We start from the raw sequence: 24607 nt of genomic DNA, 5'->3' as shown, positions 1-24607 counted from the left end.
TGGGGGTAAAATTATAGGCCAGATGGCTTAGAGCAGGTTGTTTATGGGTTAAAAGCTAAATTTTTTAGGCTAAAAATTTTAGGTTTTAGGCCAAGGGTTGGAGGTGGTCTCAACATATGGGCTACAATCATGTTAACGTTTTCTTTTTTGTGTTCTTTTTTTTTTTACAAATCACCGTTTACTCAAACGCTAATCAAATACTTTGATTACATGATTAAGTCTAAGGGTAGTTCTATTGATTTGAATTCCTCCCAATCTAGTTTACTTGCCTTTTTTTTTTTTTTTTGGGCAAATAGTTTACTTGTCTTACTCATTAATTGGAATAGTTTGAATAATAACGATTGGTTGGAGTTACTTGAAAAATTAAAATCAAGATATACAATGAGGTAATTAACTCACTAACTAAGGTAAGAATGATCAAAAAAATGTTGACGAAATTTTGACAAGATGTTGACCGATTTAATGAGACTGAACTGAGAATCGACGTCCTAACCAGAGGTCTGAGGATTTTTTTTTTTAGGAATTGATGTTGACCGATTTGGTAAAGACCGATCTCGTAACAACTTAATTTTTTATTTTTTACTGGCTACTTTTTTATTTTTTTCCCCAAAGGAGAGGTCAGAGGATATTACGAAATGAATATGATAACACACACACACACACACACACACACACACACATACTGGCTCTTTAAGGAGAGAAATCTCTATTTTAGCTGAAAAATAATGGGGATAGTATGGGAACTGTTCGATCTGTTTTAATTTGATTGTGCGGTTGCAATTAAACACATGCGGATAATATTACAATTTTATACTTAAATATCAATAACTGAGAATAACTCAATATTCAGCGGAAGTATGGTAAATCTATTGAGTTTTTGATACAAGATTAGTGAATCCGGTGGTGATGATTTAACTGTGCCAACCCTCACCGTACATTTTAGCAGTCTGTAACCGGCTAACACCTTTATTAGGGTTAGTGAGGAGGCTGTTGTGTTAAAAAAAAAAAAGTGAGGAGGCTGTTGCTTTGCTTTTGGTGCTTACGAAAATATATATAGTTAATTGATTTTTATAGTAAAATTTTAACTTTTTTCACATTTGAATATTCAAGGTTGCATGAATATAAGCATAATATTACCACATAAAAGATGTCAAGAAGACATCGTTGAAAGAGAGAGAGCGGAATTGCAGCAGACAATTGAACAGTGTAGAACTTTAACTAAAAAGAGAGACAATCTCTCGTTACTCGAAGCCACAATCTTTACTTTCAAATTACAATCTTGCATAAAGGGATACTGACACTTTATAGGTTAAAATCTTCGAATATTAACTGCCTAGCTAGTGTTCCGGAAGGTCGGAAATGGTCGAATATTAACTGCCTAGCTAGTGAATGAAATGATTAGATCATTAGACTGAGAAAGCATATTAAAATAAAGAAGTTCAAATATTGATTGTACTCTGTGTATTAATCTATTTATAATTCTCAGGAGAACTGCACCTAATTTGGCTTGCTTTTCAAAACCCACCTTTGCCAGTGAGTTATATTCATAGATTTTGGGTCAACTATATTTCACACCTTTTAATTTGAGTTAAATTTTAAAATGAATTATGAGGTTCTAATTTTTTTTAATATTATACTCTGAAGTTTTGAAATTATATCAATTTATATTTTTTGTCGTTTTAAATATCTAATTTTCCATTCAGATGATAAGCTTCTTTATTTTTGTCATATGATACAAATGTGGCTTAAACAGTAGCCCATATAAGGTTTCTTGTTTATCATGTCATCAATTTAGTGAATTATCAATTGGCTAAAGCCATAAATTGTTACAATTTTAATACCTTGTAGTATGGAATGAGAAAATGAAACTTCATGCTCCATTTTAAAGAGCACCCGAAACTTGAAAAGCGTGAAATGTAATCAGCCCTAGATTTTACGTATGAGAACTAATAAGTTACCATTCTCATCATGTTCTGAGGTTTGAGTTTAATTACGTTGTGGAGGAGCTATCTTGGCTGGCATCGTTTAAATTGTTGATGATATATATATAATTGTTTGATAGTTTGCAAAGAGAAGCAGTGCCTGAAAAATTTAGAAGGAAGAGTCTACATTGATCCAAACACGCTCACTAGAAGAGGATTGATCCACAGAGACAAGGACATCCACTGTAAATAAGAAGTTGAAGCATATCTATGCAGTTTTTGTTACCCGCCCGTGCATATGAAAATCCTAGGAAAAAGATAGGAAGAACTCACATAAAATTAAGCAGCAATTCAGAAGGAAACCACACAATCTTAATAATACAAAAGAAAAAGAAAAGAACGAAGAAAAACATCAAAATCCTCGCACAACAATTGTACATGCACTCATAAATCGTAACTAAGCAAAAGCACCCCAAACTCATGAACTCACTTCACTACCTGCCTCAGTTTTAAAATTTGACCTCTGCCTGGTTGATAAGTATCATACCCTCGTAACCATGCCATCGATCGTGTTGTTATTTACATCCTCCGAGGTACGTATGTCTTCTACATATATAATTCTCTCTTTTTCTGTTTCCCTTTTCATGTTATAATTATCTTTGTTTTTGAGCGTGAATTAATTTAGGGTGTGAGCTGCCTATAATCAGTAATAGCTCCACAGACGACCTTCTCTTCCGTCTGAATTTCCCGGCGAGTCATCATAATCAGATGGTGGAGAGTCGTTCATTCTTGGCGGAGACACCAGCATTCCCTCTGCCATGTCCACCAGCAAATTCGGCATTTGGAAAAGCTCTTCCTCGTCCATAAAGTATCCTACAGACGAGGCCAAACTTGTACTACTCATCATCATATCATCAAGCTCGTGTTTCTGCATCTGTCCCATTTTTGGACTCTCCATCGAGTAACTATTCTTTTGTAGCGCTGCGGCTGCAGTAGTGGCGGCAGTACGAATATCAAGTGCCGATGTGGACGGTGGCACTGGATACGATCCAATTAACCTAGGAAAGTTGAGAGCAACATCGGTACCTTTGAGTGCAAGTGCGGCCACATCATAGGCGGCTGCAGCCATCTCTGGAGTTGGGAAAGTGCCAAGCCAAATACGCTTGGTCTTCCGTGGCTCTCGGATTTCAGATACCCATTTTCCTCCCCTACACCGGATGCCGCGGTACCTGGGGTGCTTCCCGGAAGAGCTTGAGGCCATGGTGGCAGGTTTTGGTAGTGTTTGAACTTGTAGTGGTGCCCTAGCGGAGGGAGGGGGTATTTCAATAGTTTCACACGTCTGGTGCTGGAGAGGAAGAAGAGAATGTGGGAGGACTTGGTGCGGTGGAGGAGGGTGAAAGTCAAGGGGGGACACTACTAGATGTGGATCGGTGGGTGTGGATTGGTCTATTGTTTGATGCACGATATTGGAAGTGTTTGTATTTGGATTTGGGTCAGCCATGATACATAATCTCTCTATTTATAAATAGATATAGTTTTATGTAGCTAGCTAGGTGGGGATATATGTAAATTTTGGATGTGGGGATTATAGAAGGAAGGTAAAGACATAACTCTCTGGGAGAGAGAGAGAGAGGGGTGGGGGGTTGTCATGAGGTCATGGTTGAGAGATTTGAATATATATGTGTGATTAGAGAGGCAAAAGCGTGGGGATTTCGTGGGAGGGACGCACTAAAAAAGTCGTGGCAATGCACCCAGCAGAGTGGTCTTGTACAGTGTCATAGGAAACTAATGATTTTAATTTCAATAAGTTTTAGGAAAATTGCAGCGTGCTTTTGGTGAATCATTAACATTAAGATATTAACTGGTTATGGAATGAACGTTTATGCTTAAATTAGGTTAAACATTAAAATTATGTTGGTTTCTAGGGATTTTTTTATTTTAATTTTTTTATGGATCAGCTAGTGGCTTCGTTACGGCAATTCACATTTTTGGAGTAATATAGAGGCATTTTAGCCTTCATTTGACCACTATCGTGTGATTCACCAAGACTAAGAATCAAAGTCAGGACATGCCGTGTAGAATATGGCTTGAAATTCGTCCCCAACCATGAACTAGGAATTAGGGAAAGAAATTTGGAAGCATTCAAATATGAATCACCAACAGAAGATCGATCAATTTGACATGATTAAACAAGCATAGGTCTCTTCTATTGATTAGTCTATTTGCCTAACATTAGGAGAATCATGACTATTTTCATTAGCAATGAATTTAGGTTAGAACCCAATCAAGTGCACCAAACAGAGATATTAGCATCTGGTTAGTGCTAAATATGTGAGCATACAGTATTATAATTACATGTATAGCCACATGTTCTCATGCTTCTTTTTGAACATTCTTTTGCATCCCAATTTCTTTTGGAATCAATTAGTTTTATGGTTTTTAAGCATTTTTAAGTTTTGCAACCTTAAGATCACGAAAAGCTATTCACGTTACTTGAGATAAATAATTTTGTTAAGTTAAACCTCGTTTTTGTTCATTGGTGGCATGGACGGAGCTAATGGAGGCTCATTGGGGGCAGATGCCCCCACTCAAGTAATTCGTTTGTTAAGTTGTAGACTAGAGTAATGTAATATACACACGTTATCTTCGAAGAAAATATATGTATCTAATATCCAACATACTTTCATTGTCACATCCCAGCTCAGGCCCCCACCACATCCCAAGCTCGACTCAACTGTAGCACGATATTGTCTGTTTTGGGCCCCGACCACGCCCTCACGGTTTTGTTTCTAGGAACACACACGAGAACTTCCCAGTGGGTCACCCATCCTGGGAAAGCTCTCACGTGAACTCGCTTAACTTTGGAGTTCCTACGGAACCCGAAGCCAGTGAGCCTTATATGTATATTGTCATCTCTACCTAGCATAAGGCCTTTTGGCTTTTACTCTGTCATTCAAATTGAAAAACTCCTCTCCCGCCTCTCATGTATTAATATTTTTCTCACCACTTTTCCACTTTCCACTACTATACTAGAATTTTTGTAATATGGAATTGTGATACATCATCATTTAAAAGCATCCCTATTATCATATTGAGTATAAACCACACTATAATAAGGTTTTCTTAGTTAATTTTCGGGATGCCCCCACTAAAAAAAATTGTAGCTCCGTCCCTGATTGGTGGCAGACAATATTGAATGTATACACTCCTTGGACGAGATTTGGCCAACAAGGTACCCTTATCTCATACATGGCTCCAAGCACACTGGGGCATGTTTGTCTCACACATGAATTTTATATACCTAATCGAGTAACTTCCCTTTAATGGAATCCTTAATCGAATTGGTTCTTTTGGGTAATAGCATTATTATACTAGAGGGACAGAGGATTTTTCCATATACAAAACTGATTTAATTATGTTTTTGTGGACCTTTCAAATCCATTATAAAACTTACATCCGAAGATGAAAGAAAAGCTTCATTCAAATAAAAGAAAAGAACGTAGATATGATATAACCAAATTAACAAGAACATTGCGGTTTTTTTCCTTCTAAAAGATCATAACACTGCGGTAATGCTTGAAATGTCTCTATGAATTCTCGTTTCTATTGAATGGAGTTAAGTGAGGCAAAGTTAACTTGTGAGGTGGATCTGTTCACTCAATCTCATCCATGAATGGTGACCTGTTCATGTTGGTCACATCCTTTTACAGTACTTCATCCTTGGTTTCAATGTAGAGGAAATCACGTAGTTGATTAGTTAAGAGTCTTTTTACTTCTTCCTGGAGTGTCTTTGTTAGGGCAATGGTGTCTCGGGCTGCCTTCAACGATGGTCTACAAATCTGAGCTGCTCTTCCCGATGATCTGCTTGTTCATGCCATGGCTACGAGACACATGGTCCATTTCTAGCTGGTGAGCGTGCTGCTCTTGGTTTGGCTTGGCGAGGAGTGCCAGTTGAACTTGATCTAAAGTTCACTCAAGGTTCTTCCTTCTTTTTGTAAAGTTTTATTTATTCTTTTTCTTCTTTTCCTCTTTTATGACCCCACCATATATACCTTAAATTCTCACATTATACATCAAGATTGTGTCATTCTTTAAAAAAAAAAAAAAAAACCATAAATATTATCTGAACAATGCTCTATCTCAAGACTGAGACAATATCGAGTTTTCCCAAGATCTTTCATCTCAAATTCTGACTTTGGGTACACGGTACTTTTCTCAAGCTTTTTAGGAGTCCGATGAGATTCATGTTGTCGACATAAATCGCAAAACCGGAATGTGACTTCTTAATGAACACGCAAGGGCATAGTTCGCTGTTCACATATTCAATCTGTAAAGTGAATGCTTTAGCCGAATGGAGAGCGTGTTCCATGGTCTAGAATTATTTGAACCAGTCAATGTAAGTCTTTCGGGAGCTTTCATATAAATTTCCATATCAAGATCCCTATAGAGATACGTGGTTACCACATCCATAAGTTGTATATCCAGTTTTTCAAAAACCACCAAACTGATAAGGTAGTGAAAAGTAATCGCATCTATAATGGGTGAATAACTTTCGTCATAGTCAATCCTAGGGCGTTTAGAGAAGTCCTACGCAACAAGATGAGCTTTGTAACACACTATTTCATTCTTCTCTTTACACTTCCTAACGAAAACCCACTTGTAGCCAATGGACTTCATATGTGGAGGAGTAAGAGCTTTAGGCCCAAACATCTTACATTTCACAAACAAATCGAGTTCGACTTAGATTGCATGCTTCTAGTTTAACTATTAAGTTCTAAGTCGACATTCATCAATGGAATGGGGTTCAATGACATCGCTTAGCATGATCTCGATAGTTACTGCATATGCTAGTGCATCGTCGATTATCATCTCATTTCTACACCAAACATCATCCAAGCTAGCATAGTGGACTGAAATCTCTCGATTCCCAGGAGGAGGAATCGTCTCTTCCAGGACGCTTCCATAATCTAGAATTTCCTTATGCGTTAGATAGAAGGAGTAGGTGATGGTTGAATTCACGGTAGGCTCAACAGCCCGTGCCGTGAGTTTCCTCTTCCAGGGTTGTGAATCCTTTGAACCAAGGGGTTTGCCATATTTCTAGGTAAGAGTAGAGGATTGGCTAACCCCCAGTACATGTGGATCGGTCAAATTGGTGTCTTTGACTTCTAGAAGGGAAGTTCGTCGTACATTTGGTACATCCATCTTTGCAGGCACATTCACAACTAATAGTTCACATCTTTCTTCTAGAACAGTTACATTCTTATCTCCTCCTAACAATTGGAGACTGTTTCATAGAAGTGACAATCTGCGAAACAAGTGGTAAAAAGATCACGTACCAAAGGTCCTAAGTAACGAATGATAGAAGGAGAATCATAACCGACAGAGATTCCCATCCTTCACTGAGGACCCATTTTATAAGTAAGGGCGGCATAATCAACACATGGACCACATAACCAAAGACGCGCAGATGCGATATGTCAGGTTCGTATCTGGTAATCAACTGAAGGGCACTATATGGTTGGTGTTGGTATATTTCCTTAATATATATATATATATAAAAGATACAATGGTGTCGTATGTGGAGGAAGTGAAACTTCCATCTAACATGTCTCTTGGATTGAAGGATTGAAGAAATATAATTAAGGGTTATGTCCCTTGGTTATTGAATCATAATACATACATGAACAAGCAATGAGCTTGTATCCATTCGGGGAAATGAAAGGATGCAGCATGTTATAGTTTTTGATTAATGGATGTATCCACTCGGTGGCAATGATGTAGGAAAGAACATGATCTGTTATATGCACACTTTGATCTATCTTCAATGGGTTCCATAGTATCTATATATAGCCCATGTTGGCTGCATATTTGGATATACTTTTTCAAACAACAGTTTCTTATCTTTTTTTTTTTTCCATCTAAATCATACAATTTCCTTTTTGAAGGTTTTAAGGGAATTTCAGTTCTTGCTAAACTAAAATTCCAAACTTTGTTGTATCCTGGAAGTGATTTGCTTTAGACCCATTAGCAAACTCATATTAGAGTGGGGACAAATATCACTTTAAGGAAAACGTATTAACGTGCCTTAAAGTCAGCTTTTCTGTCAAATTCTCAACCCTATTCTAACAGTTGGGTCCCGAAGGGCCTCAGGCAAACCAATATGGTTGCGTGTAATATTGCATGGCCCCAAGCAATGATTTGAAGGCGCTCAACGTGCCTCAAAGTCATTTTTCTGTCAAATTCTCAACCTTATTCTAACAATCTTAACATGATATTCGCAATGGAGAATATGTCCGAAACTATGGCTTTGTCTGCAACGAACAACGGTGCTTTTTGGAAATCAACAAGTTTGACGAAACCAATTTCATACATTGGAAGGACAAGATACATTGGATGCTGACGACACTGAAAATTGCATGTGTTCTTGATCCAAATCTATAGGCAATACCTGAACCTATTGATGCAAATATTGAACAAATTATTGCCGACATAAAGAAGTGTGAAGACAATGAATTAATGTGCAGAGGACATATCCTGAATACTTTGTTAGATCGGCTCTACAATTTGTTTTCTACAACTCAATCTCCAAGGGAGATTTGGAATGCTCATGAAGAGAAGTATACATCAGAGAAAAAAGGGTACCGATAAATTTATCATGTTTAAGTTCTATGAATTCACTATGATTGATGGCAAATCCATTGTGGACCAAGTTCAAGATTTATTACTTTTGGTCACAAAGCTTCGTGAAGTCAAAGTAATTGTTCTGGATGCATTACAAGTAGGGGCTAACATGTCAAAATTACCCCCTGGTTGGAACAATTATAGAAAGAAGGTTTTGCATATGGAAAAAAATATAAGTCTCCAAGATCTCTTGAAGGGGATCCAAATTGAAGAGGAAACTTGGAAAAGAAAAAAATATTTTTCCTCACAAGGCTTCACTAGGATTAATTATGTTGAAGGGAGCAATAGTAAGTTCAAAAAGAACTTGAAAGCGAATAACCTAGGAAAGTTCAAAAAGACATCTTTCGGCACCAACAATGGCAAGAAAAATGCAACTTGCCACCATTATGGAAAGAAATGCCACTTTATTCGTGATTGAGGTTGAAGAAAAATGAGGACGCCAAATTAAACAAAGCAAATATGGTAGAGGAAACTCATACTGAAGATATAATTGATATGATGTCTGAAATGCAAATTGGCATGATCACTGAATTGAACATGGCTGCAGCCGTTAAATCTTTTGACTGGTGACTTGATTCTGGTGCTACCATACATGTTTGCAAATGATATAGCACAATTCAAGATCTACAAAACCGAAGAGGATGGTCAAGAAGTACTAATGGGCAATCACAATGGTGCTAAGGTTCTTGGAAAAAGGACTGTTAAACTACAATTCACTCCTGGAAAAACAATGACTGACAAATGTTTTTCATGTCCCAGACATTAAGAAAAATTTTGTATCTGCAAATCTACTATGTAAAAATGGTATTAAAGTGGTGCTGGAAGCCGACAAATTTATACTGTTAAAGAATGATGTATTTGTTGGCAAGGGTTATTCATTTGATGGAATGTCCAAACTCAATATTAATAAAGTGAATTCTTCTGTTTATATTGTTGACTATTCTTCTATTTTATGGCATTCTCGTTTAGCACATTTGAATTATAGATCTTTAAAATATTTGTCTAAACATGGTTTAATTTCTTGTAAAGATGTTACATTTAAAAATTGTAAAATCTGCACACAAACTAAAATTACAAAGAAACCTTTTCAAAAAGTAGAAAGAAATACTGAAATATGAGATTTAGTTCATTATGATATATGTGAGTTTAATGGTGTTTTAACTAGAGGAGGAAAACGCTGTTTTATTACTTTCATTGATGACTATTTTAGATTTACTTATGTTTATTTAATGTCTAATAAAGATGAAGCCTTTGAGTTTTTCAAACGATTTAAGGCTGAAGTTTAATACCAAAAGGAAAGGAAAATTAAAATCCTTTAAAGTGATAGGGGTGGTGAATATTTTTCAAATAAGTTCTCTTTGTTTTGTGAAGAACATGGAATCATTTATCAGAAAACTGGACCTTACACTCCACAACAAAATGATTAATTCAATGATCATAAGTGCAATTGTTCCTACATATTTATGGGGTGAAACTCTTCTTGTTGGATGCCATATACAAATAGAATTACCTTTAAGAAAACTCATGTGTCACCATATGAAGTATGGAAGGGCAGAAAGCCAAATTTGGATTATTTAAGAGTTTGAGGTGTTTGTCTTTTTATAGGTCTCATGACCCTAAAAGATCAAAATTAGGTCCTAGAGGAATGAAAAGTATTTTTGTGGGATATGCCCAAAACTCTAAAGCATACAAATTGCTTGATGTGAACTCAAATGTCATTGTTGAGTCAAGGGATGTAGAGTTATTCGAGGATAAATTCTATAATGCACCTAGTCCTAGTTCAATTGAAGAACATAATCAACAATTAGTGTCAAAAGAAAATCCCATTTTAGTTTCCGGCACCAAAAAGAGAAAGGAATAAGAAGTTCTAGAACGTAGGAAAAGTCGAAGGGTCAGAAAAGAAAAGAATTTAGGTCCTGATTTTATATCTTTAGAAGCCATTTTATTTTTGGTGGAAGGAAATAGAGAAAAGGTTCTACATAAAATACCCTTCATTTTAAATGTAGAAGGAGATCCTATAACTTTGAAAGAAGCAATGACTTCAAAAGATGCTGCTTTCTAGAAAGAAGTTGTAGATGATGAGATGAAATCATTGTCATCCAAGCAAACATGGACTTTGGTTGACTTACCATATGGATCTAAACCAATTGGTTGTAAGTGGGTGTTTAGAAGGAAATATAATACTGATGGTTCTCTACAAACCTAAAGCCTGATTGGTAGCCAAAGGTTTTAAACGGAATAAGGAAGTTGACTACTTTGACACCTATGCACTAGTTGCAAGAATCACCTCCATTAGAGTGTTGTTTGCTTTGGCATCCGTATATAATCTATATGTACATCAAATGGATGTGAAAACAACCTTTTTAAATAGGGATTTGGATGAAGAGGTATATATGGAGCAGCCGGAAGGATTTGTTCTTCCTGGTAATGAAAAGAAGGTTTGTAAATTAGTGAAATCACTATATGGTCTAAAGCAATCACCAAAACAATGGCATGAAAATTTTGACTCTGTCATTTTGTCAAATGGTTTTAGACATAATAATGCATGTAAGTGTATTTATTCTAAATTCGTTGATGGATATGGTGTTGTCGTATGCTTATATGTAGATGATTTACTAATATTTGGGACCGACATGAAAGCTATATCTAAAACTAAGAAGTATCTAAATTCAAATTTCAAAATGAAAGATTTAAATGAAGTGGATACTATCTTAGAAATAAAAGTAAAGAGACATGATGGAGGTTTTGCATTGTGCCAGTCACACTATATTGAAAAAAATATTTCAGAAGCATAATCATTTGCAAATAAGAAGCACCGACCCCTTATGACTCTAAGATCAACATGCTAGTAAATTCTGACAGATCAATTGCACAACTTCAGTATGCTCGTGTAATTGGTTTATTGATGTATGCTTTGCATAACACAAGGCCAGATATAGCATTTGCTATTTGTAAGCTTTCAAGATACACTAGCAACCCTAGCACTTTACATTGGAAAGCAATTTGTAGAGTTTTTGGTTATCTTAAAAAGACTACTAATTTGGGTCTATTTTATTCAAGATTTCCAATGGTACAAATTTCCAATGGTACTAAAAGGTTACTTAGGTGCTAGTTGGATTACTAGCGCAAGCGATAATAAATCCATACCAGGATGGATATTCGCTATTGGGGAAGGTGCTGTTTCTTGGGTATCAAAGAAACAAACTGTTATATCACACTCCATTATGGAATCTGAGTTTATAGCATTAGTAGCCGCATACAAAGAAGCATAATGGTTGAGAGATTAACTGTTCGACATAGAGTTGTGACCACAACCAATGCCATCTATTTCTTTGTATTGCGATAGTGAAGCTACATTGTCAAGAACATATACCAAAGTATATAATAGAAAATCTAGACATATTAGCTTTAGACATGAATTTGCCAATCAGTTAATAACACAAGTAGTTGTTAACATAACTTATGTGAAGGCAAATAAAAATTTGGCAGATCCTTTTACTAAGGGACTCTTGAGAGATATGGTACAAAGTACATTTAGTGGAATGGGGCTAAAACCCTTTACTATAAATCACTAGTAATGGTAACCCAACTTTGCCTAAAACATCACCCGACCAAAGTTTAATGGGTAATAACAAGTTACTGATAAGTGGTTTGAGTAAGCACTGAATAATTTATATAGCCTATTCCAGAATGTCAGTGCATACTGCTACGATAGAGAGGATGAAATTTAAATTCTTAATGAGGCATAATAATATAAGACGTTCGAATAGCAGGAGCATATACAAGTAACCTCACATATATAAACATAAGGAGTGGTGTCGCTTCTACCAAGGGTTTTTTGAGCTTTCTCTTGTAAATGTTTATGAAACCAAGATGAAGCACAGGGCCATAATAGTGCTAACTAGATACAAAGTTTTCTTCAAGGAAGCTATAATATGATCATGTGTGTAATATTTTCCGGTTTTGACTGATAAATACATAGTTAAAGGTATGGAAAGGCTACGATTGTATTTGTAAGAACCTTGAGATACTTCCACTAATTGAAGGTTAAAATTGAAAGATACCTTTTTGTATGCATGAACATATGTGTATGATTAAATTAAGGATAGAAAGATTGATTGATTATAATGTTTCTAGTTTTATATATTTTAAAATAAGTGATAAATGTTATATATTTCCAAATATATGAACATATATATATATATATATATATATATATGTATATATTATTGAACTAGGGAAGGATTGTTGGTATATAATAATAATAATAATAATAATAATAATAATAATAATAATAATAATATAAGATACAATTGTGCCGTATGTGTAGGAAGTGAAACTTTCATTTGACATGTCTCTTGGATTGAAGGATTGAAGAAATACAACTAAGAGATATGTCCTTTGGTTACTGAATCAGAAAGTTATGACTTTTTGGTAAAGGATACATACATGAACAAGCAATAGGATTGCATCCATTCAGGGAAATGAAAGGATGTAGCAAGTTATGGGTTTTTATTAAAGGATGTATCCATTCGGTGGCAGTGATGTAGGAAGGAACATGACCCTTTATATGCACACTTTGATCCATCTTCAAAGGGTTCCATAGTATCTATACTTTTTCAAACAATAGTTTCTTTTCCTCTTTTTCTCCATCTAAATCATATAGTTTCCTTTTAGAAGATTTTAAGGGAATTTCAGTTCTTGCTAAACTAAAATTATAAACTTTGTTGTATCCTATGAGTGATTTGCTTTAGACCCATTAACAAACTCATATTAGAGTGGGGGCAAATATCACTTTAAGGAAAACGTATTAACGTGCCTCAAAGTCATTTTTTGTCAAATTCTCAACCCTATTCTAACAGTTGGGTCACAAAGAGCCTCAGGTGGACCAATATGGTTGCGTGTAATATTGCATGGCCCCAAGCAATGATCACGAGCTTTGTACGTATGACCAATGATCGAGCAATCATTTGAAGGCACTTAATGAATGCCTCTGCTAAGCCATTATGGGTATGAACATAGGGTTTTGAATGTTCAACTTCAATCCCCACCAACATACAATAGTCATCAAAAGTTTTTGATGTAAACTCTTTAGAATTATCCGATTGAATAGATTTGATTGAATACTTAGGGTGATGATCCCTAAGCTTGATAACTTGAGCTAATAGTTTGGAGAAGACATCGTTTCTTATGGACAATAAGCACATGTGTGACCAACGTGTGGTAGCATCAACCAATACCATAAAGTATCTAAATGGTCCTCAGGGAGGTTGAATTGGTCCACAAATATCTCCTTGAATCATTTGTAGAAAAATAGGAGGATTTGAAAGAATCTTATCATAAGAAGGCTTAATGATAAGCTTTCATGTGGAGCAAGTTTGGCATGTAATATCTACCTGAATCGAACCTAAACTTCGAGTTAGGGGATGCCTTTGTGAAGATTTGAGGATACGACACATCACAATTTGTCCAGGGTATCCCAAACGATCATGCCAAAGTGTGATTTCGTGCTTAGTCCCTATGGTAGGCCACGTAGTGACATTCAATAGGGCGTATAGTTGTAGTATACAAACCACTTGGGATACGCTCCATCTTCTCTAGCATACGCTTCTGGCCATATTCGTAGGAAGTGATGCACAGAAATTCAACTCTGTTTTCTATATAGGTTTCTACCTGATAGTTATTGTCTCAAATATCTTTAAAGCTTAACGACGTTCTTCCGGAACGTAAAAAATAAAGTGTCGTATGAATGGTCAATATAGTGTCATTTGACAACATTATACGGGCTTAACCATATATTTAGATCACATTGGATAGACCTGAAAGGATTGTCAGAAGTGCATTCGTAAGTATAAAAGTGAAATTAGGCTGGGTTTAGACTCCGAGAGAAGCAAGGGACTGTAGGCCCTACTACAGAGGACTTGGACTGCAGGAGCAGGCCCGGACACATAGGTCCAGTTTTTAGGCGTGAATCCTGTGCGGTTGATGTAGCGGAGGGCTGAAGGCCTACTAGGTGCACAATCCGCTGCAGCGCGCGCACAGATGCACAACAGGTGCTAGGATCAGATGCGGCATCGAGCACGGATGCACCAGCATAAGGCTGGGATTTGGTGCGGCGCAAGCGCAGTGGACACCAAGCCTTACTGGCTAGTGTCATGCAGGCCGAGCCAAAGGGTTGGGCTACTGTAGGAGAGCCCATTGAAGAAATTTTTTTTTCTTGCAGGCCGAGATGGCAAGCCCAATTTGGGCTTCACGTTATTTCTTCGGCATTTCATTTTTTACTCCTATTATTAATACATTTGTTATTCATCTCTTTATGGTGATTTTAGATTTTTGTATTTTTTATTATAATATTTAGTTTAATAAATTAATTAGAATGTGTAAAACCTAGTTGTTAGGGGCATAAGCATAATATAGGTACGTTTCATTGTATGATTGTTTGATTATATCGATACGTTTAATTACCTAGAACATGAGAACATTTGGTTGATGGTACATTTAAATTTTTGGTATATTTGAGATCTCAACGTACCAAAAATTGGTATGTTTGTTTTCAAAAGAATCATAAGTTTTAGTTACTTTTTTTTTTATTTTTTTTTACTAATAATGATGAATTACTCAAATTAATTAATTAATTTTATAAAAAAAGTCATTGAAAGCTAGGAATTCAAGGGATTAGGAAAATTAATTTGGAATTCAAGGGATTAGGGAAATTAGCTTTCCTAGATTGTAGGCAATTAGTTGCAAGGTGATTATTCTTTTATACTAGGGAACTTTAACAAAAAGCTTCTGGTATTGTTCACTTTAACGAAAAATCATATTTTTATACTAAAAAGTCAATCTTGGTACTATTCACTTTACCCTTTAGTTTGTCCTTATCGTTAAAACTCAAAGTTTTCAAGCTTTTTTTCATTAGTTTTTCTTTTATACTAATGATCTGTAATCTAAAAAATAGAAAAATGTTGATGTGCCAATCGGTCAAAACCTCCTAATCAAATCTTAAAATGGAACTAATGTTTGATCTGAAAAGTATTGAAAAATGCAGGGTATTCTAAATTCTCCTATTGTTTAATTATTTTTTGTATGATATATAATAAATTACGTAAATCAGTTTAGGTTCTCGCTCAGGCCCAGCCTAATCTTAGTTGCCCAACCTAATCTTAGTCTCAACTTGTCGCCTGACTAGCGTCTAACGTCATTTGTACCTTGGTTGCGCTTGTGGTGTTTGATTAATTTACCCAAAAACTGGTTTTCGAATCGAAAGAATCGCATTTTTGCAGGAATCATTAGAGGGTAGGTGAATCTTTTATTGAAATGAGGTTTTGTGCATTTTGTTCCTAAATTTGAAGTGGCGAGACACTAAATGATTGATATTTCCTATTGGATATTTTTGTTGGTATTTAGTGAAGCAACTGTAAATGTCTAGATAATTTTATTTGAGTTTGTATTATAGAAAGAAATTAAATAAAACTAAGATTTTGACTAATAAATCATGTGCTTGTTGTAAACTTTCTAGTTTAAGTGTGATTGTGTAAATCCTAGAGTATATTTGATTCTAGTTATTATTTCCTATATGGACTTGTATTCCTTGGGGATGAAGGATTTATTCTTTCTCTTATTACTATAAATGAAGGTACTGCGTAGGGGATAACATATCCTCTACACATTCTTCTACACAATCCTACAAACACATCTCTATCTCCAATCTCTCTCTATCTGTCGCCGGCCCCCTTCCTTATCAATTAAAATAGGCTACAACACGTTATCACTACGCTCCTACCGCTACGAATAGGAATTTGACGTGGAAGCTTACTGTATCAAACCAGTTCACCAATATCATCACGCAATCAGGTTCTTCCAAAACAATAGTTTTTATCTCAAAATTTTTGCAGCCCTGATAGCATGAACATTCACCATAATGCATGACCCAACTTTACATTTTTCAAATTTTAGATTCTACATAAATTGTGTATGCATTATATTCATAATTGTTGAATTATGTGAATTTGATATTGCCATGAATTGCAACAAATATATGTCCATGTATTGATTTATTTGAATAAATATGCCTCGAATTAATTGAAAAAAGAAAAGAAAAGAAAAACGTCGAAAATTTTAGGGTTCTTTGAACTCGTGACACCGAGCAAACATGGAACATCAAGCTTCACTAAAACCCGACGCCTATGGCGTCCAACCCAAAAATTCCCACTCGCCTACAATGAGACCACAGCCTTGCTGTGCAATTTTTTGGCAAAATCCAACATGATGTCGTGATTTTTGAACCAATATCATTGAAATTCCAGTTTGAATTTCATGGGTTTCCTTTTTCCTTACCCCCCGATGTCGAGGTACTCTTTCTGTCACTAGGAATTTGCTCATCGTCGAACCCCATGGCCCTGCATCGAGAACCATCTTCCAAAACACGATTGCCTGAAGTGGTAAAGTCGGTCTTCTTCCTCGATGAGTGAACCCAACTTCGACTGGGGTGTTTTTGGCTAAAACCCAAGCCCAAATTGGGATGGCCTTTTCAGCCAGTGAAATAATTTTTTTTTTTCTTTTCTTTTTTTGTGACTAGTCTCACCTGATGTGGCCTAAGCCATGGCTCAACCCACAACGCGACACCAACCCGTAGGGCTATGGTGTCCTTGTGTATGTGTCACATTAAATTTCATCCTGAAGTTGGAATACTGGTACACTGCATCGCAACGCATCGGATTGCGCCTCCGAATGGGCTTACAGCCCTAGTTTACTCCCTACCGCACCTGATCTGCGCCCATCTGGGCCTCTATTTCTTAAACTCGGTCATTGCAGCTTGTTTGCTGCCATTGGGCTTGCAGCCTAAATACGAATTGGGGCATGATCAGCCCATGCCTATTCTAGCCCAATTTTAGGCCTGGACCTCATGAAACCAATTTACTCAGCCCACTCGTGGGCTTTGGTCCTAGTTTTTGGGTCCCGAGCTTAATTATTTTCTTTTAGACAATTTGGGTTTTATAATTCTTCACCCACACTTTAAATTTGGCCCAAAGTCCAAATAATTAATTCAATTATAATTCTTGACCTGAAGTTCTACTTGCATATTTTCTTGTTGCATATTTATGTATATATATTTGTGTTTGTCTGCAGGAACATATGAATCTGAAGTTCATAATTATTTCGAAACCTGAAGTTTCTAGAAACATGCCTTGTTTGAAAACCTGAAGTTCTCCTTAAAAACAACACCCATGAAAACCCAAAGTTTTTTCATGCGAATTTTAACCAATACATGTCTATTAGAACCTGAATGGTCTACTACTATGTGAATGGATTGATTTTTTTTTTCTCCATTACATTAATCACATCTTGTCCCTTATTTTGTGATAGGAACATGTCGAATTTGAACAAACTCGACTTCATCGCTTTAGAGTTCTCTCGAAGGAACTACCTCAAGTGGGTCCAAGATGTAAAGCTCCACCTCACTGCAAAGAATTTGCATCCCGCTATTGAAGATGAGATAGACAACTCAGTTGACGAAGCTGTGAAAGCCACTGCTATGATCTTCATCCGAAGAAATTTTCATGATGCACTGCAAACCGAGTACCTTGCTGAGGAAGATCCACAAGCAATATAGGTCGCTTTGGCTGATCATTTTGATCACCAAAAGGACATCTTCATTCCTGAAGCAAGATATGATTGGCAGCATTTGTGCTTTCAAGACTTTAAGTCTGTGAATGAATATAATTCTGAAGTTTCTCGAATCTGATCACTTTTCAGGTTTTGTGACGAAACTTTGACAGAAGAAGATCTTCTAGAGAAGACCTATTCGACTTTCTCTGCTACTAATATTGTTCTGCAGCAATAATATAGAGCTCAGAAGTTCACTAAGTTCTCGGATTTGATCTTTGTTTTACTTTTCATTGAAAAGCAAAATCAGCTGTTGATGAAGAATCATCAAGCTTGACTTACTGGGCGACCGCTGTGTTTGAAGCACACTATAGCACGAACCAATGCCCAAAACGCCAAAAGAGGCATGGTAGGGTTGACCATAAGCCACTTTGTCAAGGTCAACAGAGCCAAGGCCCATTTAAGGGAGGAAACAAAGCCCAGAAGCACCCTAACCTTGCTCCTAAGGCCTCAAACTTCAAGAATAAAGGCAAAGCACCCGAAACCATGGATGTAGACATGTGCTATCATTGTGGTTCAAAGGACTATTGGTCCTATGTTTGCCGAGCTTTCCAGAAGGTTGTAGTTGAACATCATTCTCGTCGTAAAAAGTTTGAATCAAACTTTGTGCAAGTGGATGAACCAGAGAGTACTAAGATGGAGGTTTCTGACATTCAAGATGTTGTTACCCCTATGGAAGATTAGAATCTTAGACATAAACTATTTTTCTAGTTAAAATTTAGACAATGGGGCTGAATTCCACCTAGTGGCCGAACCCCACTTGTGGTTTTTTGGTTAAATTTTGAACAATTTTCCTTTCTGTTTGGATTACTTGTTGGTGATTTGTTTTTGGACACAAAGTTTTTAATTAATTACTATTCTTGAATACTTAAAATTATTTTGAATGGATATTTGTTTAGAACTTTTATGCATTTGACCAATTCAAATTAATTTTCATTCTAGGTATAACTAGTGGGGAAGTTAGTTGTCTGGTAGATAGTGCAACCACGCACACCGTTTTGCGTGAATGCATATATTTCACTAACTTCAAACCTAAGATGTACCTCTGATAACCCTTTTAGGCTCATCCAACCTGGTCGAATGATACGGTAAGACACGTATAATGTTATCCAATGATACAATTTTAACCATTGATGAGGCACTTTATTCTCCATGTTCTGGAAGAACGTTGTTAAGTTTCAAGGGCATTAGAGATAATAATTACCACGCTGAAACCTATGTAGAAAATGAAGTTGAATTTCTATGCATAACTTTCTACGAATATGGCCAGAAACGTATTCTAGAGAAGATGGAACGTATCCCGAGTGGTCTGTATACTACGACCATACGGCCCATAGAGAGCCACTATGTGGTTGGCCCTACTTCTGAGACTATGCATGAAATTACACTTTGGCATGATCGTTTCGGACACCCTGGACGAACAACGATGCGCCGTATCCTCAAATCATCACACGAGCATCCACTAACACGAAGTTTAGGTTCGATACAAGGAATCACATGTCAAATCTGTTCTATGGGAAAACTTATTACAAGATTCGTTCAAATCCTCCTATTTTTCTACAAAGGATTTAGGGGGACATTTGTGGACCGATTTACCCTCATTGTGGACCATTTAGATATTTTATGGTTTTGGTTAACACTTCCACACGTTGATCACACGTGTGCTTGTTGTCCATAAGAAACGCTGCATTCTCCAAACTATTGGCTCAGGTTATCAAGCTTAGGGCTTACCACCCTGATTATTCGATCAAATTTATTCGATTGGATAATGTTGGATAATCCACATATAAAACTTTTGATGACTATTGTATGTCGATTCGGGTTGAAGTGGAACATCCAGTACCCTATGTTCACACCTAGAGCGACCTGCAGAGACATTCATTAAGCATTTACAAATGATTGCTCAGTCATTGGTCATACGTACTAAGCTCTTGATCGCTGCTTGGGGCCATGCAATATTGCACGTAGCCATGTTGGTCAGCCTAAGGCTTGTTATGACCCAAGCATATAGCACCCTTAAGTTGGTTACTGGATACAAACCCGATATATCGCATTTGCGCATTTTTGGTTGTGCGATCTATGTGCTGATTTCGCTGCCCTTACGTACAAAAATAAGGCCTTAGCGAAGGATGGGAATCAATATTGATATAATTCGTTACTTAGAACCTTTGACAGGCGATCTATTTACCGCTCGTTTCGTGGATTGTCACTTCTACGAGACAGTTTTCTCGTTGTTATGGGGAGATAAGAACGTCAACGTTCCTGAAGAATGATGTGAATTATCGTGGACGATTCCCACTTTGCCTCATTTAGATCCCCGCACCGCTCAGTCTAAAACTAAAGTGCAACGCATATTAGATCTTCAAAACATGGTAGATGCTTTCACCGATCTAGTGCGAGTGACAAAATTACATATTCCAGCTCCAAATGTGCCTGCAAAGATGGATGTACCAAATGTAAGATGGACTTCTTTCTTGGAGGCTTGGAACGCCAACTTTGGTTGATCCACATACATTAGCGGCTAGTCAATCATCTACCCCTACACATAAGCGTGATAGACCTCTTGGTTCAAAGGATTCACACCCTCGGAAGAGGAAACCCATGACACAGGCACCTGAAGAGCCTACCATGAATCCGACTATCGCTTACTCATTCTATCTAACTCATGAGGAAATTTTTTATTACGGAAGTGTCCTTAAAGAGACGAATCCACCTCTTGAGAATCGTGAGATTTTAGTTTATTATACTAGCTTAGATGATGCTTGGTGTAGAAATGAGATGATCGTCGATGAATGTTGACATAGAACCAATTGGTCAAACTGGAAATAAGCAATCCAAGTCGAACTCAATTCGCTTACAAAGCGTAAGGTGTTTAGACCTGTAGTTCTTAGAATCAGTAGGTTTTCGCTTGAAAGCGTAATAAGAAGGACGAAATTGAAACACCCTAACCCGGTATGTCCACTAAGACTCCGAATTGAGTTGACTGGTCAACACTTGGAAGGTGACGAAGCCATAAAGTATAGTGATGTGGAAAATGTGAATAAATTTAAACCTAAAAGTGCCTAAATAAAAGAGTGCGTTGGTGATTGGATTAAAAGCACACCACAAAGTAGCACACAAATGTTCTATTAATTTTCCTTATTAACAATAATATTTGTCAATTGTAGCATATGAAAATAAGGGTCTTTCCCGCAGAAAATTGTTTAATCTAACTACTTAAAATGTCACAAAAACTGGGCCGCTGTCCCTACTGACCAGCCACCGAAAAATAATTATTAGACCGACTTACATTATCTAAAGTCTACGAAATTTTATATGCAGATACTAGACATACAGAGCTACACTCACACAAATATTTGGGATTTTTAGAGTTGATTTGCTATTTAAATTAAATCAAACAAAAACAGAACGGAAACAGATTTTTAAGTAGTTCACAAATTAAGAAAATGAGTTAGGGGAATTGCTATCCACCACCAAATAATCATGAAAACATGTTATGTTTCCTTCAAATTCCTTTCATTTTCGGATGAAGATGCTTAAGTTGGCTCAATGTTAGAACTCAACCTATTACTCTTTCTTATGTAGTATGTTAAGAGAATGGCGTTTTCAACTTAACGTAGTCCCTAACATGCAATCTAGAATGGTGTGTTCATAGATTTAACAAGTAGAAATCATTAAGAACGAAAAGAGTTTGAGTCATCACAAGGCATTGTAAGTACTAGCGTTGTCTTACTTATCCTAGAAATGGATTCACATGTTAATCGTAATTAACAAGTACTACTCTAGAACATATGTAGGTCCTCATTCGACAAGGGCAGGCACACACATATTCATAGCATTAGAATCCTAGATATGCTTACTAAGTATGCATCTGTAGAAAACACATAAAGAATTCATCAATGAGACAAGTAGTGAACCAATTTTCATCCATTCATAAAAGTAATTCAAACGAAATGTCATAACAAAATTGCAATTATATTTGAGGCTTCAAAACAGCCCCTAACTACTAAAAATTAGTTACACATAATTCTCAAATTAAACCAAAAGAAAGACATGAGTTTGAGAAGATAAAACCGAAATAAGAGAATGCCAAGATTTCCTCCTTCCTTTCCTTCCTTCCCCAACGCAGCAGCCTTGCCTTTTTTCCTTGCTTTCCTTCTTTTTTTTTTCTATCTTTTTTTCATCTTTTTTCCCCCTCTTTGCTGCTGCAACCTGCAGCCCTTTTCTTCTTTTCTGCTGCCATAGTTTTTTCTCCATAAATCACCCCACTAACAGCCATTTAGTGATGACAATAAGTGAGAGGAAATGCTAAAACAATTGTAACTCTTTGGGCAGCCTTTATGGCCATTACTCTCACTTAATTTTCCATTTCCTCTAATATTTGAATAGGTGTTAGCTGGCTTGTTCTTGGCTGCATCAGTTTTGGCTATTAGTTTTATTGGATTTATTGCTTTCAATGCTTTCTTGTCAGTTACAAACTTCTCAGTCTCTTAGGAACCTTTTAGTGTTAAAATGGCCATAACTTCTTCTAGAGAAATGATATTAACAATCCACGAAATGCTCCAGAAAATAGACATCCGTAGCTTTCCAAGAATATAAGGCTCATTCTCTAATTCATTCTGAGTTGTCCGCAACTTGCTTCCAAAGTCAGCTGACCTGCACAAGCAGTTTTGACGAATTTGTTACTTAAAATTCCACTTGTACTATTTTTCTTTTCTTTGCTTGACAAATCCTACAAAACACAAAAACAAAGTAAATAGCTAAAAAATATAAGGAACTAACTAAGAAAAGACAAGTGAATTTGATGTAAAATTTATATAAATATGAGCTTATCAGCTGGTGAGCAGGAATGAACCCATTTCACACGTGATGTCAGAGCATAAGTAAAGTACAGTAGGGTGGATAAGGATTATGCCCTCAAAGGTAGCCACCTATACTGAGATTCGCCAAGAATCCTCGTCGATACAAACATTCTATATTTAAAATCTGGAGGGGTGAAAAACAAGGGTGAGTGGGCCTGAAAATAATGTTTTATAAAAACCTTTATGAAAAATTTGTAACCCCTCGCCGTAAAACAATTATAGTTTCCAGAAAATCATACTATGTATAAGTATGAAATCAAATGCATGCCAAAAGTTAGTCCAGAAGTATGCCATAAATAGAAAAGGCCAACAACAATATAGATATGATCATGTGTTCAGTAATCTCTACTAACATGTCAGCCGGAGTCACCTAATGTGACCTGTACGATTGCACCTATCGCTCATCTGTTTATGCTAACACATCCAGTTAGAACTGCCTAGTGCAGTCTCTACAACAAGCTAGGTATGATAATAACGCTTTAGTGTTACGATCATGTAAAGCTTGCACTAGGTGCATTCACCATCGAGTTGGAACCACCTATTGTGGTCTGTATGACAAGCTAACACCTAGTTAGATCCAAGGTGAGCATGCGGTGCCGGAGGGTGAACATACATGTGAAAACTAGCCTGGCCTCGGGCTGAGCACTCACCTGGGGTGTAGCAATGATGAGCAGACTATAGATATGCATGCCAATAAGTCTCAATCATTAAATCAATCACATAACCTTACCTGAACTTACTTGCACATCCCGTAGGATAATCTTGGTATTTCACAACGGTGCAACATTTCTCATAACATAATTTAATCATGGCATGAAGTGCATGAATCAATTCAAAAGCATTTATGGAAACTATCAATCATATATATATATATATATATATATATATATATATATATATATATATACACTATAAAAAAGAAAAGACCCACTCACCTGAGGTTCACGCTACACTAGCACGAATATCGAGGCATCATGAATGATCAACGCCTAGAACAATTATCAAACCATGTCTCAAAATTCTTATCGATAGAACAAGTAACTTACATAAAATACATCCCCAAGGACGTTCTAGAATGATTTGAAACCCATTGACCAAAAGTCACGATGACGGCCATCATGCTTCGATTTTCCTAGGTTGTGGTGTGTCAAAATTGTGCATTTCACAACTCATCTTATTGCGTAAGGCTTTTCACAATCCTTGGGATTGACTATGATGAAACTTATTCACCCATTATGGATGTGATTACTTTTCGCTACCTTATTAGCTTGGTTGTTCTGAAAAACTGATTATGCAGTTGATGGACGTAGTAACTGGGTATCTCTAAGAGGATCTTGATATGGAAATTTATATGAAAGTTCCCAAAGGACTTACATTGACTGGATCAAATATTTCTAAACCCTGAAACACGCTCTTAATTCGACTGAGGTGTTCATGTTACGATTTGAAGCAATCTGGAAGAATGTGGTATAGCCGTCT

The 24607-nt window shown here is 36.5% G+C and overlaps 1 pseudogene across 1 annotated transcript; it reads right to left on the bottom strand.

Annotated features, from left to right (window-relative positions):
• Window positions 1-2240: 2240 nt before the first annotated feature.
• On the bottom strand, window positions 2241-3557 carry LOC137721682 (ethylene-responsive transcription factor ERF027 pseudogene; annotated as a pseudogene). The gene has a single exon (XR_015961524.1). The product of XR_015961524.1 is annotated as an ethylene-responsive transcription factor ERF027 pseudogene (transcript).
• Window positions 3558-24607: the final 21050 nt, after the last annotated feature.

This window comes from Pyrus communis, chromosome 4 (genome assembly GCF_041283825.1).
Source record: "Pyrus communis isolate YQ-2024b chromosome 4, ASM4128382v1, whole genome shotgun sequence".
NCBI classification, from domain to species: domain Eukaryota; kingdom Viridiplantae; phylum Streptophyta; class Magnoliopsida; order Rosales; family Rosaceae; genus Pyrus; species Pyrus communis.
The sequence above is the reverse complement of the archived record's forward strand: the minus strand, read 5'-3'. Positions and strand labels throughout refer to the sequence as shown.